Below are 21,896 nucleotides of genomic sequence, written 5' to 3'. Positions count from 1 at the left end.
TAAGATGAACTATAGAAATATATGAATCCTACAGTCTAAATTTTTTATTAGAAAAAATCTCCTAAGTACAAATATTCATAAGACAATGTCTATTAAAATTCTGTATTAATGTAAATTTTCCCTTTAAGAAATGATCATAAATCTGAGTTTTCAATCCTCCAGGCTTAATCCATCCTCCTCTAATCACAATATTTTATTTCATGTACACAAGCGTACAACTATAAAACCAAGTTTTATCACTGATATTTTACCATGTAAAATACACTATGTGTTTCACAATGCAAGATGATAAAGTATATCCCCCAAAGCTAGTACTGTTATTTAGACAAGGCAAGAGGATTCAAATCCCAAGCAATTGGGATTCCAGATTATGATGGGGATACCATGGTGAAAGAAACAGACAAGGCATAGACCTCACTCAATTTCAATCTATTGCAAGAATAACATTCCCAGACACAGAAAACACAAGTACTTTGGTACCCCCAAAATGAACGGGGGCTGTTGGATGGATTGCCAAATCAAAAACACAAAAATCTGTCCGCAACTTAATGCGCAAATAGTAAAGCTATGCTGACAAATATAAACATGTAAAACTATGGGTGGTTTCCCTGAAATAATAAGGTAGCAAATATACTACAAAATATATCCCAAAGCATTAAAAGATACAGTCCAAACACAAAGCATTAGGATCACACATTATATCCCACAGAGTAAGTAAGTAATGAGATACAATCTCTGAAAAAATAAGTTGACCCTTGAACAACACAAGGGTTAGGAGCACCAAACCTTTTGTACTCAAAAATCCATATCTAACTTTTGACTCTCCAAAAATGTAACTACTCATAGCCTCCTGTTGACCAGAAGTCTTGTGGATAACATTTGAGTAACAAACAAGTATTTTGTATGTTTTATGTATTATATACTGTGTGAAAATTAACAAAGGGAAACCCCACTCGAATGGACATAGGAGGCCAGCTGGGGAGCACTCATGCTCTGCCACTGGGGGTCAGGTGCAGCCCCAACAGGAAGAGATGGACCTTACCCACCATACCACATTACTAGCCCCCTATCCCAATCAGTGAGAGACCATCACAAATCAGCCAATGAAAAGCCATCATACTTCCAGCTCCTTGTTTATTCCAATGGGTTTTTTGTTTATAATAGCATCCCTAACTTTACCCTCTCCTCTACAAAGGGGCATTCTCCTCCTTAGTTGGGTGGACTTGCCTAAGGTTTGCCATGGCTTGCTCATCCTGGATTGCAATTCTCTGCTATTCCTGAATAAACTCATTTTTGTTTATAAAATAACTGGTAGAAAAATAAAATAAATAAAATAAAATAAAATAACTGGCAGTTTTATATTTAAGGTTACCAACTGTACTCTTACAATGCAGCCAGCTCAAGAGAAGAAAATATTATTAAAAAATTATAAGGGATGGGGGCACCTGCGTGGCTCAATCGATTAAGTGTCTGCCTTCAGCTCAGGTCATGATCCTAGGGTCCTGGGATTGAGCTGCACATCAGGCTCTCTGTTCAACAGGGAGTCTGCTTTTCCCTCTGCTCATGCTCTCTCTCTCTTTCTTGCTTGCTCACTGTCTCAAAAAAATAAATGAAATCTTAAAAAAAAAAAAAAACAAAGAAAATCATAGGTAAGAGAAAATATATTTACAGTAGTATACTGTATTTATCGAAAAAATCCGCATATAAGTGGACTCGCACAGTTCAAACCCATGCTATTTAAGGACCCATTGAATGTACATGACACATTGAGTGTATCCTCCAAAGGCAGCATGTAAAGGTACCACTTCATTCCAACTGAGAGTCTAGCAACCAGTGAGAGATTTTTAATCACTTCAAAATGAATGGTCTTCACAGCCGACAACTCCAATTTTCTGGAATACTACTTTAAAAATTATATGTTAGAGAATCTGAGAGCTTTTACAATAACTTACAACAATAAGATCATGGAAATTATTTTATAATAATTTCAAAAGCACAGGTTATGCCCTACAAAATTATCTTTAGAAACAATTATGCCCATGGATATGAATGTTCCCAGGAATTACTGACTGATTATCTATAACACGCACAAATCATTCTTCATACTTCGGGACACAAAGTCTTTCTAATCTGTTAATGGGACCAAATTCTGCTAACCCCGAGATAGTCTCTCTGGCATCCTGATTATTTTAAGCTGGTTATTTTTAAGAAAGAGCAGAAGAGCAGATCCAAACTCTGAAAACTGAATACAAGTCACTTTTTCCTAAAGAGACATTTACATTTATCAGGGTGTGTCCCACCTCGTGGGGGATAACTCAATCCCTAGGAACTCTTACCCATAAGAAGGCAACAACTTAAATCTGCATAACCATACGCATTTTTAAGAGGCTTTATGTAGGGGCACCTGAGTAACTCAGAGGCTGAGCATCTGCCTTTGGCTCAGGTTGTGATCTCAGGGTCCTGGAATCGAGTGCCGCCTCTGCCTAAGTCTCTGTGTCACTCATGAATAAATAAATTTAAAAAAAAATTTAAGAGGTTTTCTTGTAGTTCCCTCCCATACCTGATCCCCCACCCCCAACACCTTTTGTCTTTAGCCCAAGATGGTATTTAAGAGTACTGATATTTAAAGTGGCTTTGGCCACTTGGGAGGGTGACTCAAGTTTTTCTGGGTCTCTGCCCTATACATGTTACCCAACTTTTGCTTCTATCCTGTTAACCTGTTGTATATCAATTTAATCATTTGATCAACCAAAAAACCTAAAAGGGAAGAAAGAAGTTTTCCATTGCTCCCTTTGAAAGTATAGACAAGATGGGTTTAAGTACCCTTACAGAGAACAAGATGGAGTCACTCGTGTCAAGCGATGACATAAGCAGCCAAGGGCATTACAGCTAAGACCAGATTTCGGGAAACCAACACAGGTTGACAACCCCCAGAACTGATAACCAGCAGAACCAGAAGAAGCCTGCAAAGGCCCAAGATTGATTAAACTCCTTTAAAAAAGGGAGGACTTTTGCAGCAGACTATCAAGACTCTCCAGACACTGACTTTTTCACACATCTGACCACACTGAAAAGGCAACTGCCACCGAAGCTTCCATCCGATTGATCTCTGAACATAACAGAGCTCTTCCACTGCTTGAACACAACCAGCAGGAAGGGTCGCCGCGGACCACACCAAGTCCTCACCCAATTGTGTACTCCTGGACTGAACTTGATTTTGGTCTGTTAAATCCATACCACTCACTGTACCTTGTTTGCTGTGTGCCGAGGAATCGTGCTTTGCTTTGTGGGGCGTGGATGCAGCCAAGTTTAATGCAATACTGAAATGGAATCCTGAACCTGCTTTACACGATTATGTTAACCTTGCCTTATGATTGAATAAAGCTGACATTTTGGAAAGACACAACTCACATTATGGGGCTTCATAGTAACCTCGTGACACACCTGTACTAGCTAACTTCCTAAGTGTGTATATAAATAAATACACTACAGCAATGAGCATCATCTTAAGGATGAAAGAAGCTATACATCCAGACATCGGGATGCAAGAATACTTTTCTCAAGTTTCCCCCTGGCATTCAGGAGCTCTTTTATTTTTTTTTTAATTTGTATTTTTTTAATTTTTATTTATTATTTATGATAGTCACACAGAGAGAGAGAGAGAAAGAGAGAGAGAGGCAGAGACACAGGCAGAGGGAGAAGCAGGCTCCATGCACCACGAGCCCGACGTGGGATTCAATCCTGGGTCTCCAGGATCGCGCCCTGGGCCAAAGGCAGGCGCCAAACCGCTGCGCCACCCAGGGATCCCTCAGGAACTCTTTTAAAGGGATTCTTTTTCTGCCCCCAAAAGAGAGGCTGCCAAACCTTTGCACCCTGAAACCACAGAGCAGAGCAGCTAATATTAGTGACTCTAAAAAGAACCACTGCACCTGGCAGATGAAGGGATATATTTATTTCCTTTTCTTCTCTTTATATCCCTTCTGCTCCAGGTAGGCCTCTCCTCTCTCTATCCCTCTGTTAGTACCTCCTCTCTCAAAATGTTTGTGCTTCTCTTATAACTCCTGAAGAAAATCTTCATTCCTACTGACAGACTTCTGTTCTTGCTTCAATTTCATCCCGATGCCTGTTGGCTCAAGGAGAATGTCTCCTAAGGGCATGCTGAATGAATATACAAGGCCAGACAACACCGAGGGTTTCAGCGATGAAACCAACCTCACTCTGACACTCATGCATGAACCGTCTGCTGCCTGTCGCTTCTCCAGCCATGACAAGAAACACCCAGCCTCCTCGTGAAAAGACGCCCTGAAAAGGAAGTTGTGGAGTTATATGAGCCTAACCGAAAATAAAAGTCCACCTCCAGCAACCTCTGAAGTGACAGCTGGGCAGTCGGACACCAGTTTCTCACGAACACCGGATCTCTGCATCCACCCACCCTGCAACGCAAGGGAAGAGCTGGACATTTCACCATGTCCTTCCAACCCACCCTGGCTTGCCTGCCCACGCGTCAACAAGCCCACGGAAGCCCAGCAGGTGCCTCCAGGCCTCGGTCTAAGACAGCTCCCCTGGACAAGTGTGTCCTGCAGCTTCCTCCAGGCCACAGGAAAGCCAGGACACAGGTGATCCACATTGCAGCAGAAGTGGAGAAGACCCTGTAAGCCTTAAAGAGAAGGACTGCAAATGAGACATAGGATGAGGAAGTAGAAAAGGAGCAGGATGCATGATTTAAAGCCTCATTTCAAACTGTTTCAGAAACCAGACTCAAAGCAACTGTAAAGTGCCCTGAATTGGGTCACCTGAGTGGCTCAGCGGTTGAGCGTCTGCCTTTGGCTCAGGTCATGATCCCCAGGTCCTGGGATCGAGTCCCGCATTGGGCTCCTTACAGGGAGCCTGCTTCTCCCTCTGCCCGTGTCATTGCCTCTCTCTCTCTGTGTCTCTCATGAATGAATAAATAACATCTTTAAAAATAAAGTGCACTGAGGTTTCTTTTTTTAATCAGGACACATACAGGATCACCACTCCTAAAAGCAAAATAGTAGAGATACTGAATTACGATGAATTATATTGTTCTCAAAAATAAAGTTCGATAGTCTTCACGTATGTGGAGGATAGGGCAGAGGGGAAAGAGGTGAAGAGAGAGTGAAAAGCCACCGTTGCACAGTTGTTTCTCTATGCGGCCCTTTTAAAAGCTCTAGTTCACACAAATCTTGACTTTCCAAAGCTCGCATGATGATCCCAGTGTGAACATAGACGACCAAAAAAATGTCAAATAAAACATCATCACAACTTTCAGTATTAGACAGTAGAGAGTCAACAGCGCCTGATTCTCTCTTTCTTCCAGACTATTTACATTCTTAGGAAAAAGTACACAGGTCTACACAGGGCGACAGCCACATACTTTGATGGCAACAGTAACTGCTTCAGAAACTGGTCAGATTCAGGGAAGAAATGCTGTTACCAAGAGGGCATATGGAGCCACATGGAGAAATTACCAGAAGCTGATGAAATGGCAGGTCCAGGGAGACATAAATGAGGGTGGCTTTGACCTTCCACCCACTGTCTACCTTTCTTTCCCTGAACATAGAGAGCCTGCCCCAACCAGAAAGTCAGGTGGCTGTTCCCACACAGGAAGGACCCGCTTCCTGAAGCAGCAGAGGCTGTGCCAAGTCCTCAACCACTGTTCCTTTTTGATCTTATCTATGCAAAGTAGATTATACTAGATTACATCATAGAACAGCACTGAAGGTAGGGGATGGGACAGGGAATCAGTCCTCAGGCCCTGGGATGTAAAGGAGGTGGCAGCTATGGGGAGAGCCCCGGGGACCCAGCCCTCCATGGGTTTCAGGTGACATTTGTCATGTACTGCTGCTAACAGCAGCAGAAGTCCAGGTGGATTAGGACAACCCAAGAACACATGCCCTCTCTGGAAGTCATGAGATCAACACATGGGAACAAGAGACAGATATGAGGTCCAGTCTTTAAACTCAAATTAACAAATTTTACGTTACCCATAGTTTACCAGTTTTGTTTTGTTTTCTTAAATTTGAATTTTAAAAATTCAGGTATTTGTTTATGGGCTGTACATCATGTGCTCTGAGCATTTCGGCCCCTGGGGGGAGCCACAAGGAGTTCTAAGGCATCTTGTCTGATGAGCACATGGCTAGAGAGAGGCCTCCTCAGGCAGAGATATCTAAATTTAAAAGAACCTCCTCCAAAACATACACGTTAAAAGATTCTCTAACTGGATCCCTCTGTGTTATGGAATCTTTGTCCCCTTAAAGCCCAGGTTCTTGCTTGGTTGCACCACTTCTAAGAATGAAGAGGTAGACCAGACGAAGGGTGGTGGGCAGCCAGGTGAAGTTTATTGAGTAAGAGTAGAAAGCTCCCAGAGAGGGAGGGGGGGCCGGAGAGGGTTGCCCCCAGGATTTCTAAGTGGAGGGGTGTTTATGGGGTCTTTTGTAGAACTATCTTAAGCAACCACGGTGTGCCGAGTGGTGGGGATCAGGGCTTTGGTCACATATATGTCTACCTATCAGGTTAATGTCAACATGCTGATGGGCTTTTCTTGCTGACGTCTGGGGGCTTATGTCTTCACTGCCCTTTGCCCGTGATATTGAGAAATGCTTTGTAGTTAATGGTCTTATTTCAGGACATTTTGTAGAAGTCATTTCTGCAAGGGCTACAAAGCAGAACGCTAGTGTGGTCCTGTCTACCCTACACAACAGGATGTCAGTGCTGTTTTATTCTAGCTGTCCTGACTCTGTATCTTCCTGTTGAGGACCCCAGCCCTGACTCCCTGACTGTCCAACTAACTCCTAACATCCAGAAGATGGGGGCAGAGTATAAGGGCCCTAGGCTTGCCTTGTCCCACAAACAACCAGATAACTATCAAGTCATTCTGAAAACCCCAGAAATCGGCCTGAAGGCTGCTGGAACAAAGCACACAACTAAAGGGAGATGAGAGGCCACATGGAAAAAGGTAGGAAGTGTGGAGACATGGTTTAGGAGAGAGATGGATGGGATGGTTGTTGCTGCAGATGGGAGGGACCCATGTTCGTGAAGAAGGGAGAGGGAGGGAGGGAGGGAGGGAGGGAGGGAGGGAGGGAGGAAGAGAGAGAGAGAGAGAGAGAGAGAGAGAGAGAGAGAGAGAGAGAGAGAGAGAGAGAGAGAGATGGATGCACAAAGGGAAATGCACAAGGAATATGTTTCCCCAAAGCTGTAGGCAGAGGAGAAAATGAGGAGGGCTGAATTTTGTAAGTTTCTGCAAGCAGTGCAGCTTAAAGCCTGGAGTTTTAAAGGTCAGCAGGCTTGGCTGGGATAGAGTCTGGAGGACACTGTGCTGCTCCTGAGGAGAAGGCAGGCAAACAACCCAGGAAGGTGGGGGGACAGAGAGTGTGGAAACCGTGATCTGGAGAATGACCAGGGAACACAGTGGGAAGAGTATACACTAGTACTGGAGAGCAGAGTGTCCCTAGGAGGCAACAAAGGACCTAGCTGGCACCATTTCCCTCCCTGCCCCTCAGGAGCAATGCAGAGCCACCTGCGGGAAGCTGGCAAGTGCAGTGCCAACACTTGGCTGCCTAATTTGCTTAAACCGTGTCCCATACCCTTGCACTCAGGCCAGACTGCCCTTCTCAATCAAGCTGGCCTCAGTCCCAGTGTGCAGGCCCCATCCCCAGAAGAGCAGCAGAAACTCCAGTCCACATCACACCTCCCAAGCAGAGAGTGCCGCCAGGCCTCAGTTCTAGTGGAAGTACTATCAGGTCTCATTTCACAAGCAGACCAGAGCGCACTTCATTAAAACTCACCACATTCAGGCCAAGGACCAAACACTGCACACTGCAGGAAAGGAGAGCCTCTGTAGATGACCAGCCTGAAGGACAGAGTAGCCAAAACACAACAGCGCTGCACATACAGCACACACCAGAGACACTCCCTGAAGTGCCAGCCCCAGACACTTCATGGACCTCTTCTTCAAAAAGCCATTACTTTCAGGAACAAAAAAAAAAAAACATAACTGGCTTTTCTAACACAGAGAAGAAGGCAGAGACGCAGACAAAATGCCAAGATGAAGGAACTGATCCCAAATGAAAGAACAAGATAAGGCCGTGGCCAGAGATCTAAATGAAACAGATACGAGTAACATGCCTGATGGAAAATTTAAAGCAACGATCATAAGGATAACTCACTGGGCTTGAGAAAACAATGAAAAACATCAGGGGACCCTTACCACAGGGATAAAAGAGTTAAAAAAGAATCAATCAGAAATGAAGAATGCAATATATGATACTGGAAACAGGTTTGATGCGATGAAGAGCAGGATGGAAGAAGGAGAGGAATGAATTTGTGACACAGAAGACAAAATGATGGAAAATAATGAAGCTGAACAAAAGAGAAAAGATTACAGAACATAAGAATAGACTTAGGGAACTCAGTGACTCAATCAAGCATAGTAATATTCATATCATAGGAGTCTCAGAACAAAAACAGGGACAGAAAAGGGGAGAGAAAATTTATTTGAGGGAATAATAGCTCAAAACTTCCTTATCTGGGGAAGAAAACAGACATCTAGATCCAGAAGGTACAAAGAACACTCAACAAAAGCAGGCCAAAACCAAGACATTGTAATTACATTTGCAAAATATAATGATAAAGAAAACGTCTTAAAAGCAGCAAGACAGGGGATGCCTGGATGGCACAGTCGTTTGAGCAGCTGACTCTTGATTTTGGCTCAGGTCATGATCTCAGGGTCCTGGGTTAGAGCCCCATGTCAGGCTCTCTGCTCAGCAGGGAATCTGCTTCAGGATCTTCTCTCTCTCCCTCTCCCCTCCACCCTCTGCTGGCTTTTCTCTCCCTTTCTCTCTCTCTCTCAAATAAATAAATAAATCTTTTTTTTTTTTTTTTTAAGCAGCAAAACAAAAGAAGTCCTTAACTTACAAGGGAAGACTCATGAGGCTAGCTGGAGATTTCTCAACATACATTTGATAAGCATGATATTCAAAGTGCTGAATGAGAAAAATCTGCAAACAAGAATACTGTACCCAGCAAGGTTATCATTCAGGATAGGAAAGATAAAAAGTTTTCCAGACAAAAACTAAAGGAGTTCATGATAACTAAATCAGGCCCCCAAGAAATATTGGAATGGAAAGACCAAAAGTGACAAAGACAAGAAAGGATCAGATAAAATCTCCAGAAACAATGACAAACAAGAAATAAAATGGCAATAAATACATATCTATCAATAATTGCTCTGAATGTAAGTGGACAAAATGCTCCAATCAAAAGAAAGACACAGGGTATCAGAACCTAAAGTCACCTGCAGATTGAAAGTGAGAGGACAGAGAAACATTTATCATGCAAATGGATGCCAAATGAAAGCCAAAGTAGCAAGACTTCTATCAGACAAAAATAGACATTAACACATAGACTGTAACAAGAGACAAAGAAGGACACTATCTCATAATAAATGGGAGGACAATCCAACAAGAAGATCTAACAGTTCTAATTATTTATGTACCCAACATAGGAACACACAAACAGCACATAAAGAAACTAATTGATGATAATACAATAATAGTAGGGAACTTTAGCATCCCACTTACATTGATGAATATATAATCTAACAGAAAATCAACAAGGAAACAGTGGCTTTGAATGACACACTGGACCAGATGGACTTAACACATATATTCAGAGCACCTCATCCTAAAACAGCAGAGTACACATTATTTTCAAGCGCACATGGGACATTCTCCACAACAGATCACATATTAGGTTGCAATCAGGCTTCAACAAATACAAAAAGATTGAGATTATACCATGCATCTTGTTTGACCACAAAACTATGAAACCTGAAGTCAACCAGAAGAAAAAATCTGGAAAGACCACAAATACACGGAGGTTAAACAACATGCTACTAAACAATGAATGGGTCAACCAGGAAATTAAAGAAGAATTTAAAAAATACGTGGAGGGTCACCTGGGTGGCTCAGTTGGTTATGTATCTGACTCGTGATTTCGGCTCAGGTCATGAGCTCGGGGTTGTGAGGACAAGCTCCTGTGTTGGGCTCATGCTGGGCAAGGAACCTGCATAAGATTCTCTCTCTCTCCCTCTCCCTCCCCTACCCTTGCTGCCTCATGTACATTCTCTCTCTCTAAAAAAAGAAAAATTAAATACATGCCAACAAAAGAAAATGAAAACACAACAGTCTAAAACCTTTGGGATGCAGCAAAAGTAGTCCTAAGAAAGAAGTATATAGCAATACAGGCCTAACTCAGGAAGCAAGAAGAAGGGGCATCTGGATGGCTCAGTGGTTGGGTATCTGCTATCGGCTCAGGTCATGATCCTGGAGTCTTAGGATCGAGTCCCACATCAGGCTCCCCAGAGGGAGACTGCTACTCCCTAGGACCTATGTCTTTCCCTCTCTCTCTGCATCTCTCATGAAAAAATAAATAAAATCTTTAAAAAAAAAAAAGCAAGAAAAATCTCAAACAACCTCACTTTACACCTAAAGGAACTAAAACAAAACAAAACAAAAAAACCCAAGTGAAGCCAAAACCCAGAAGAAAATAATAAAGATTAGATGAATAAATGATACAGAAACTAAAAAACAATAGAACAGATCAATGAAACCAGGAGCTGATTTTTTTAAAAAAAATTAATAAAATTGACAACCTCTAGACAGACTTATCAAAAAAAAGAAATCAGGGGGTCTGGATGACTCAGTTGGTTAAGCATCTAACTCGATTTCAGCTCACGTCATGATCACAGGGCAGTGAGACTGAGTCCCATTGTCAGACTCTATACTGGGCGTGGAGCCTTCTTAAGATTTTCTCTCCTTCTCTCTCTCTCTCCCTCGCTCTCTGACCCTCTCCCAACTCACATTCTCTCTCAAAAAGAAAGAAAAAAAAGAGAGAGAAAGTACCTAAATACATAAAATCACAAATGAGAGAGGAAAAATAGCAACCACAGAAATACAAAAAATTATCAGAGATTATGAAAAACTATATGCCAACAAATTGCACAAACAGGAAAAAATGGATAAATTTCTAGAACCATATAACCTACCAAAACTGAGACAAAAAGAAACAGAACCAACTGATAACCAGCAAAGAAACTGAATCAGTAATAATAATCTCCCTACAAACAAAAGTCCAGGGCCAGTTGTCTTCACAGGAAAATTCTACCAAACATTTAAAGAGTTAATACCTATTCTTCTCAAACTATTCCAAAAAAAATAGGAAAGGAAGGAAAACTTCCAAATTCATTCTATGAGGCCAGCATTACCCTGATACCAAAACTAGACAAAGACTCCACTAAAAAAAGAGAATTACAGGCCAATATCCCTGATAAAAATGCCTGCAGAAATTCTCAATAAAATACTAGCAAACTGAATCCAACAGGACATTGGACACCACAATCAAGTGGGATTTATTCCTGGGTTGCAATTATGGTTCAATATTCACAAATCAATCAACACAATACACCATGTAAATAAAAGAAATGATAAGAACCATATGATCCTCTCAATAAATGCAGAAAAAGCATTTGACAAAGTACAACATCCATTCATGATAAGAAACCTCCACAAAGTAGGTTTAGAGGGAACATACCTCAACCTAATCAAGTCTATGTCAGAAAAACCCATAAATAATATCATCCTCAGTGAGAAAAAACTGAGAGCTTTTCCTCTAAGGTCAGGAACAAGAAAGGAATGTCTACTTTCACCCATTATTTAACATAGTACTAGAAGTCCTAGCCACAGCAATCAGACAACAAAAAGGAAATAAAAGGCATCAAAATCGGCAAAGAGGTAAAATTTTCACTATTTGCAGATGACACAATGCTATATATAGAAAACCTGAAACACACCACCAAAAAATTGCTAGAACTGATACACGAATTCAGTAAAGTTGTAGGATACAAAATCAATATACAGTAATCTGTTCCATTTCTATACACAAATAATGAAGCAGCAGAAAGATAAAGATGAATTAAGGAATCAATCCCATTTACAACTCCACCAAAACTCATCAGATACCTAGCAATAAACCTACCCAAAGAGCTGAAAGCCTTTACTCTGAAAACTATAAAATACTGATGAAAGGGGCACCTGGATGACTCATTGTTAAGCATCTATCTTCAGCTCAGGTCATGATCCCGGGGTCCTGGGATAGAGTCCACATCAGGCTCCCTGCTCAGCGGGGAGTCTACTTCTCCCTCTCCCTCTGCCACTCCCCCGCCTTGCTCATGGTCTCTCTCTCTCTGTCAAATAAATAAATAAAATATTTTTTTAAAAAAGAACTTAAGAAAGAAACTGAAGAGGATGCAGAGAAATGGAAAGACTTTCCATGCTCATGGATCAGAAGAACAAATATTTCTAAAATGTCTATACTACCCAAAGCAATCTACACATTCAATGCACTCCCTATCAAAACACTAACAGCATTTTCCACAGAGCTGGAACAAAACGTGTAAGGAAACACAAAAGATCCTCAATAGCCAAAGCAACCTTGAAAAATCAAAGCAAAGCTGGAGCATTACAATTCTAGGCTTCAAGTTATATTATAAAACCGCAGTGATCAAAAAAGTATGGTAGTGGCACAAAAATAGATACAGATCAACAGAACACAATAGAAAACCAGAAATTAACCTACAACTATATGGTCAATTAAACGTTGACAAAGCAGGGAAGTTCTTTTCCAATGTCTTTAGAATGGGAAAAAGACAATCTCTTCAACAAATGTTGGTAAAATTAGCACCATGAAAATGAATGAAACCGGACCACTTTCTTAAACCATACGCGAATGTAAATTCAAAATAGATTAAAGATATAAATGTGAGAGAGGAAACCATTCAAATCCTAAAGGAGAACACAGGCAGTAACCTCTCTGACATCAGCTGTAGTAATTTACTAGATATGGCTCTCCTGGGGCAAGGGTAGAAAAATCAAAAATATTAGGACTACATCAAAATAAAAAGCTTCTGCACAATGAAGGAAACAATCACCAAAACTAAAAGGGGATGGATGAGAGAAATGGGGGAGATGAGAGAAATATTTGCAAATGACATATCTGATAAAATAAATAACTTATAAAACTCAACAACCCAAAAACCAATAAAAAATGAACAGAAAAAAAAATGAACAGAAGCCATGAATAGACATTTTTTTCCAAAGAAGACATCCAGGGACGCCTGGGTAGCTCAGGGATTGCGAGCCTGCCTCCCGCCCAGGGTGTGATCCTGGAGTCCTTCAGATGGAGTCCTGGGGATGGAGTCCCACACCGGGCTCCCTGCAGGGAGCCCGCTCCTCCCTCTGCCTGTGTCTCTGCCTCTGTGTGTGTGTGTCTCTCATGAATAAATAAATAAAATCTTAAAAAAAAGAAGACATCCAGATGGCCAACAGACGCATAGAGGCGCTCAACATCACTGATCATCAGGGAAATACAAATCAAAACTACACGAGATACCACCTCACACCTGTCATAATGGCTAAAATCAACAACATAAGAAAAAACAGGTGCTGGCAAGGATGTAGAGAAAGGGGAACCCTCCTGCACCATTTGTTGATGGGAATGCACACTGGCACAGCCACTGTGGAAAACACTATGGACATTCCTCAAAAAGCTAAAAATAGGGGGGAAAAAAGTTAAAAATAGAACTACCCTATGATCCAGCAATTGTACTGCTAGGTATTTACCCCAAGTATACATAAGTACTAATTCAGGAGGATACACACACCTGCATGTTAATAGTGCCAGTATCTACAATCATCAAACTATGGAGACAGCCCAAGTGTCCACTGATAAATGAATAAAGGTGAGGTATGTATATATAATGGAATATTACTCAGCCATAGAAAAGACTGAAATCTTGACACTTACTATGATGCAGATAGAGCTAGAGCATTATGTAAAGCAAAATAAGTCAGAGAAAGACAAAAATCCCTTATGATTTCACTCATATGTGGAATTAAAAAAAATGAGCAAAGGGAAAAAAAGAGGGAGAGAGGCAAACCAAGAGACTCCTAACTCTAGAAAACAAACTGATAGTTACCAGAGAGGAATTGGGGGGTGGGGGGCTTGGGCAGGAAACATGTGACAGGGATTAAGGAACGGACTTGCCATGAAGAGCACAAGATGACGTACGAAGATGCTGAATCACTAAATTGTACACCTGAAACTGTGATTACATTGTATGTCACCTAAGTGCAATTCAAATAAAATCTTAAAAGATTCTCTAAGTTGGGAGCTCACTGTTCTCAAGATCTAAGAAAAAAATTTATTTTTGAAAAATATTTACTATAAGCAACAGAAGAAATCTTTAGAAAGCACTTGCTTTGCATTCTCAATAAAATACAAGAAAACGTGAAGTAAGAAAGGAAGGATGAGGTGTATTAAAAGCATCCTTAGATACTTCCTAAGATATAAACTGATGTGATGAGGTGCAGGCTGAGACAAGAAAAAAACTGTAAAGAATAAAAATGTAACCGATTTACTGTTTTAGACAGGGCAACACAGAGAATTAACACTACAGAAAAATCATTCAGAAACGTAGAGGACAGATTTGAGAGGCCATTCCAGAGGGTGAAGGAAAAAGACAAAGAGAAAACTGAAATCCAAAAAAGAAATAAAGGAATGCCTGGGTGGCTCAGTGGTTGAGCGTCTGCCTTTGGCTCAGGTCATGATCCCCGGGTCCTAGGATCAAATCCTGCATCAGGCTCCCTGCTCAGAGGGGAGCCTGCTTCTCCCTCTGCCTATGTCTCTGCCTCTCTCTCTCTCTCTGTCTCTCATGAATAAATAAAATCTTTAAAAAAAAGAAAACCAATTTAAATGCATGGTAATAAAAAGTTTTATACTTTTGATATTTATAAACCTCTTGTAAATCAGTAACAAAATAGAGTATCTTTTTTAAGATTTTACTTATTTGTTTTTAGAGAGAGAGAGAGACAGCATGTGTGCACAAGCAGCGGGTGGGACAGAGGGAGAGAATCTCAAGCAGACCCCCAGCAGAGTGTAAGGATTTCAAGGCAGGCTCAATCACAAGACCTGAGTGGAAACCAAGAGTTGGACGTTAACCAACTGAGCCAGCCAGGCCCCCAGAAAACAGAGTATATTGATAGAAAGATAGATGAGAATATGAAGAGCCAACTTGGAAAGTAAAATTTTAAAAATCTTAAAAATTGGGACACCTGGGTGGCTCAGTGGTTGAACATCTGCCTTCAGCTCAGGGCATGATCCTAGAGTCCTGGGGATCAAGTTCCACACTGGGATCCCCTTGAGGAGCCTGCTTCTCCCTCTGCCTAGGTCTCTGCCTCTCTGTGTGTGTCTTATTAATAAATAAATAAAATCTTAAAAAAATTTTAATCTTAAAAATTAAACACACCAGTAAACAAATAAGTACAAATTAAGACATCAATAAAATATTATCTCCTGAGAATTAAATCAGGAAAATGAAACTCTTAAATGAAAAACTTGTCAGGAGTTTGAGTCAATGGTCACTCTGTACACTGCTAACAGGAACATAAACTGAAGCAATTACTCTTGAGTAGGTCATAGCAACATTTTAAAATTTCATATATTCTTTGATTTAGCCCCTCTACTTCTATGAATTTATCTGAATAATCAAGAATATGTGTAAGGGTATAAAGTTGTTCATATTAAAGTATAACTCAAAATCAAAAATAAATAACCCAATGTACAAAAGGCAAGAATAAATTATGGTATGTACACACATTTAAACACCATATTCTAAAAATTATGTTGTAGAAGAAGACTAATTATGGGAAGAAAAGTTCAGATGTTGTTAAAAATGTTTTACTAGCCCATACAAAATATGCCTAGCAAAATTGCCAGATACATGCATACAAAGTTATTGAAAATCTGAACCGTATTCATCTTTTGGACGTTGAAATGACAGGCAGTTTTCGTTTTCTTTGTGTTCATCGAAAAACATGCAATAAAGTCTCTGCAGCAGCACTACCTACTATAATGAGTTGAGATGTAACACAACTGACTTTTGATGTCTGTCCTCCATGGAAGCCCAGGTCTCAAACAGGGACAAAGTCCTAGTGCAGGGAGAAAGGGTCATAGGGAGTAGAAAGTCAGCACACTAATGGAAATAGCAGGTAAACCTCTCTAGGAAAGCAGAGAAGTAGAAGCACGGTTGCCACATCTCTGAAAACTCATAGTCCAGTCATCACCAGGGGGGTAATGAAATGGACAACAATTATCAGGACATTCAAAGCATAGCTGCTGCTGTCCAGGAAATCCCAGCCAGCCCCAGATCCTGGGGATGTTAACATCCATCATCACAGATGCTAAAGCCAGAATAGACACCGCCACTAATAGGTGCCAAGCCACAACCAGGACCTGGATACTTCCATGGAGAAACCCTGGAATTCCAAGCCAGCTAGTTACACAGACTTGCTCTGGGCACGTGACTAACATCACAACAGTCCAATCTCTCTAATGATTGAATATTTGAGAACTAACTTATGACATTATAGCAAATTTTATTGATTCCTTTGATAATCAAAAATTAAATTAACATTAGGAAAGAATATGCAATTAGGGGGCATCTGGGTGGCTCAGTGGTTGAGTACCTGCCTTTGGCTCAGGTCATGATCCTGGTGTCCTGGGATCGAGTCCTGCATCAGGCTCCCTACAGGGAGCCTGCTTCTCCCTCTGCCTACGTCTCTGCCTCTCTCTCTGTCCCATGAATAAATAAATAAAATCTTTAAAAAAATAAAGAATATGCCATTAGTATTTTTTTAATTCCAACCACGTGGAAATTTAAAAATATTATCCTAAGTAACTACGGAGATAAAAATTATTTAAAATTTTAGGTTCAGTGGAACATGCAACTCTTGATCTCAGGATTGTGAATCAAGTCCCACATTGGATATATTTTAAAAAATAAAATCCTAGAAAAAATTAATGTGATTATAAACAGTTTAGAATATATTTTTAAAAATCAGAACACGACATATCCAAATGTAAGGAAAAGATCCAAAGCTGCATCCAAAGGAAAATTCATAGTAGTAAACATTCTGTTACAAAGAAAAACAGAAAGATAGATGAAGCATTCACTTCAAGGCATTAAATTGAAAAAAAAGGAATGATTTTTAAAAGTTAAAGATAACACAAAGGAAATAACAGCATGGAAAAAATAGCAGAATTGAGAAATAAATCCCAAGAGCTGGTTGTATGAAAAACAAACCCATGACAGACGTTGACAGAGCTTATTAGAAACCCCTGACAGACGCTGACAGAGCTTATCCACTGTAATGGGTTATATTTTGAAAATTATTATTAACTGTTTCTCTTTTGTCTTTCTGACTCTGACATGACTTTTCCCTCAGTCATTTTAAAGCATCCTTTGGTGGATTCTGGAGAGATAAAGACTGGTTACTGAAAAAATGCAAAGAGAAAGGATAAAGCAATATTCAGCTTTAGCCAAGAAAAACACGATATGTTACGGCCCCAAGAAGATATTTTCCAAATTCCTCTCATTCTCTATCTTTAGTACTTTGACCACCTTACCTGGAAGACAACAGCTCCTAGATCTTTTTCAATCTTTTCACTCCTGGTCCCCATGGATTACCATTAAGCCTTAGGTTTCAATCAGGCCTGGAGGTTTGAGTCGGGACAAAAGAAAATATGACAGACAGGAGTAGCCTGCACATTCCCAACTGGGAGCACAGGTGGAAAGAAGACAGAGAAAAGAAGAGGAGAGCTCTGGCTTGGGAATAGAAAGGTAAAGTAACCACAAGAGTAGAGGGAGATTCGCCTCCTCCCCCAACTAGGACTCTGAAAGGAGATCACCTCTTGGACAGCCTCCCATCCTGAAATTAGCTTAGAGTCATATGTACTTCCTGGGGCAAGTAGAGGGAGGCCCTATATTTAAATCCCTGAGCCAGCTTTGGTTCTTTTATGTTTAGATGGTTCCAGAAATAACTGGGAGTCTGGTTGTGGAGCTAGCTAGCCAGAACTGGGCAAGACAGCATCAGAACAAATGTTCTCAGTGACACCACAGGAGAGGATCTTCAGAGAATCTTCACCAGATCCCTGAGAGGTAGCAGCAGGTGAGAGCTCAGTGAGGAAAATATAGTGGGAATACCAGTAAGGTACAATAGCCAAGGAAAAAGAATGAGTCACAAAGCAGAGCTTTCCTAACTGGCTATCAGCAAGGTAGTATCCAGCCATCAGGTGGAAAATGAGGAACAGCACCCTGGAGATTAGAGGAGTCAAAGGATACTAAGATTATGAATCCCAACTCTTAATCCTACCAACACATCATCCTTCTCTCTCCCTTATATCTGGGTGTCATCTTTAAGTAAGGAGAGATGGTGGAAACAATATAAGAGGCTGAGAACTGGTCTCAAAAGGGAGTAAATATTACCAGAACGAGTTGCTTAAATTGTCACATCTAAGCTTTAACCTGGACACACACACACACACACATATCTTGCCCAGCATCTAAGAAAGGCTACACAACAGGGACATTAAGAGTGTGGGATTTCGGGGGCACCTGGGTGGCTCGGTGGTTGAGCATTTGCTTTCAGCTGAGGTCGTGATCCTGGGGTCCTGGGATCGAGTCCTGAATTGGCCTCCCCAAGGGAGCCTGCTTCTCCCTCTGCCTATGTCTCTGCCTTTTTCTCTCCGTCTCTCATGAATAAATAAATAAAATCTTAAAAAAAAAAAAAAAAAAGACTATGGGATTCTGGATCCCCATGGCCCAGGTCTGACTCCTGGATTCACAATTTGCCAGCCCTGTGACTATGGGCAATTTACTTCATCACTCTGTGCCTCAGTTTCCTCAACTATAAAATGAAGATAATCATAGTTTCTCTTAGTAGTTTTTAAGGGTTAAGTGAGGTAATAATGTAAAGTGCATAGATCAATATCTGGCCCATAAAAACATTCACAAAGTGTTACCTATCCTTACTGCTATTAATGTTACTATTATTACTTTTACCTATTACCTACAGAATGGGGCTCATGAAGGAAAGATCCGATCAGCTACAGAAAAATTAAGAAATTATAATTTCTGGGGGCACCTGGGTGGTACAGTGGTTGAGCGTCTGCCTTTTGCTCACGGTATGGTCTCGGGGTCTTGGGATCTAGTCCTGCATCAGGCTCCCCACAGGGAACCTGCTTCTCCCTCTGCCTATGTCTCTGCTTCTCTCTCTCTGTGTCTATCATGAATAAATAATCAAATCTAAAAAAAAAAAGAAATCATAATTTCTTGGGGCACCTGGGTGGTGCAGTCAGTTAAGCGACTTGGTTTTGGCTCAGGTCCTGATCTCAGGGTCATGGGATGGAGCTCCATGTGTGTTCTGAGCTCAGGGGGGAGTCTGCTTGAGAATTTCTCTCTTCTCCCTCTGCCCCTCCCATTCATACTCTCTCTCTCCAATATAAATAAATAAATCTTTAAAAGAAATTATAATCTACCGACATGATCAAGTAGTATAGATTAAAAAATGTACCCCTGCTACATAAATAATTAAAATCACAAACGATAAAGGGGGAAATAAATCAGATCAGTTTTTTAAAACGTAACAGAATGGTATAAAAAAATTCTTGAACCAGATTCAGAAAAACATATGAATTACCTATATTAGCTCAAGAAGTATGCAAAGTAGACAAGTAGTATGCCAAAAGAAGCTGAAAAATTCATCAAAGAATTACCTCAAAAAAGACCTAGGACAAGATAATTCAATTAGTGCATTCTTTCAAAATTTCCCCAAGGGGCAATGCCAAAATGAATAAGAAACAGTACCGGGGCCCAGAGGAAGATGGAATGCTCCCCAGATCACTGGAAAGCTATGCTATCTATGGGCTACAAACCAGCAGAACAGAAAACTCTGAGGCCACTATTTTTCGCAATAGCTCCGTGACTCCAGGATTTCTCAGTATCTCTAACATGCTGCAAAATCCCAATAGGAGGGCTGTGGAGGACCGCTCCTGCACTTCAAGATTTTTCCCAGACTCCCCCAGACCCTTCTTCTTCTCCCTCCCCCCCCCCCAGACCCTTCTTATGACTATGCCACACAGGAGCCTGGCGTCATGCGTGGTCCAAGAGCCAAGAATATACAGAAGGAAAGAGATTCAAAAGAGATAAGCAGAAGAAAAAGAGGACAACAAAAATGCAGTAGTACTAGCAATTCTTGTACTGAGGCAGGAAACAGTACATTCTTCTGGTTGAAATGTAAATTGAATCAACTCTTCCAGGACGTAACCGGCCATATGTGTTTGGAACCTACAATGCACATATACTCTGCAACCTAATCATACGACCGCTATCACTCCATCCCGGAGAATCCGTTTAATACGAAGATAAGGATTTACATACAAGGATGCACTTAATTGAATTATTAACAGCAAATAAAACAAAAAACAAAAGAGGAAATACTGTAAATGTCTAGAACTACAAACAGTTAAAGCAGAGGGCACGTTCCTACGATGAACTACCCAACAATCAAAAGCAATGTTTGGGGAGGGGGGTTAATTAATGACATGTCTTTGTCTAATTTTTTTAGGAAAGAGGGCAGGACACATACTACAAAGTATAATCTTAAGTATATTTTTAAAATATATGTAGGTAGGAAAAACTACTGGAAGGGAAACAAACCAAAGCCCTAATATGATCTGAGCTCTGAGTGAATATTTGTTAACATATTTCTAACTTTCTGCCACAAGCATATATTACTTTTATAACCAAAAAAAAAAAAAAAGATAAAAAACAAACAAACAAACAATTATGGCACATGGATAAATACGACTCCCGTGAGTGAAAAAGAACAATTTCAAGTCTCCATTCACTACGGCCAAAAGCAGCCTCAGCGTTGTGCACAGACCTCCCCCCAACGTGAACCTTAACGCGGGTACGATGTGAAGCCCAGAGGCAAGGCGCGCACCAACCAAATCCCTGCGCACACAGGCTGCGGCCTCTCAGGGGTTTGCAACGCGCCGTTACGGAGAAGGGCCTCGCAGCCTTTCTTCTTTTTTTTTTTAAAGTGCAGCTCGGGTTCGAGCGTGTCCCTTGGCTGGAAGAACCTCTACGGGGAGCTACAGCTGTTCAGGGAGGTTGAGGCAGCGTGAGGACGGACACACACACACACACACAGGGGAGGCTGAGGCAGCGTGAGGACCGACACACACACACACGCACACAGGGGAGGCTGAGGCAGCGTGAGGACCGACACACACACACACACACACACAGGGGAGGCTGAGGCAGCGTGAGGACGGACACACACACACACACACACACACAGGGGAGGCTGAGGCAACGTGAGGAGGGACATACACACACGGGAGGCTGAGGCAGCGTGAGGACCGACACACACACACACACAAGGGAGGCTGAGGCAGCGTGAGGACCGACACACACACACACACACACACACACAGGGGAGGCTGAGGCAGCGTGAGGACCGACACACACACACACACACAAGGGAGGCTGAGGCAGCGTGAGGACCGACACACACACACACACACACACACACAGGGGAGGCTGAGGCAGCGTGAGGACCGACACACACACACACACACACACACACGGGAGGCTGAGGCAACGTGAGGAGGGACACACACACACGGGAGGCTGAGGCAGCGTGAGGACCGACACACACACACACACAAGGGAGGCTGAGGCAGCGTGAGGAGGGACACACACACGGGAGGCTGAGGCAGTGTGAGGACGGACACACACACACAAGGGAGGCTGAGGCAGCGTGAGGACTGACACACACACACACACAGGGGAGGCTGAGGCAGCGTGAGGAGGGACACACACGGGAGGCTGAGGCAGCGTGAGGACGGACACACACACACACAAGGGAGGCTGAGGCAGCGTGAGGACTGACACACACACACACACAAGGGAGGCT

General features: G+C 41.7%; 1 protein-coding gene across 1 annotated transcript in view; it reads right to left on the bottom strand.

Annotated features, from left to right (window-relative positions):
• ST8SIA6 (ST8 alpha-N-acetyl-neuraminide alpha-2,8-sialyltransferase 6) overlaps positions 1-21,896 on the bottom strand; it is a 134,287-nt gene that overhangs the window by 111,423 nt on the left and 968 nt on the right.

The sequence above is a fragment of the Canis lupus genome, chromosome 2 (genome assembly GCF_011100685.1).
Source record: "Canis lupus familiaris isolate Mischka breed German Shepherd chromosome 2, alternate assembly UU_Cfam_GSD_1.0, whole genome shotgun sequence".
NCBI classification, from domain to species: domain Eukaryota; kingdom Metazoa; phylum Chordata; class Mammalia; order Carnivora; family Canidae; genus Canis; species Canis lupus.
The sequence above is the reverse complement of the archived record's forward strand: the minus strand, read 5'-3'. Positions and strand labels throughout refer to the sequence as shown.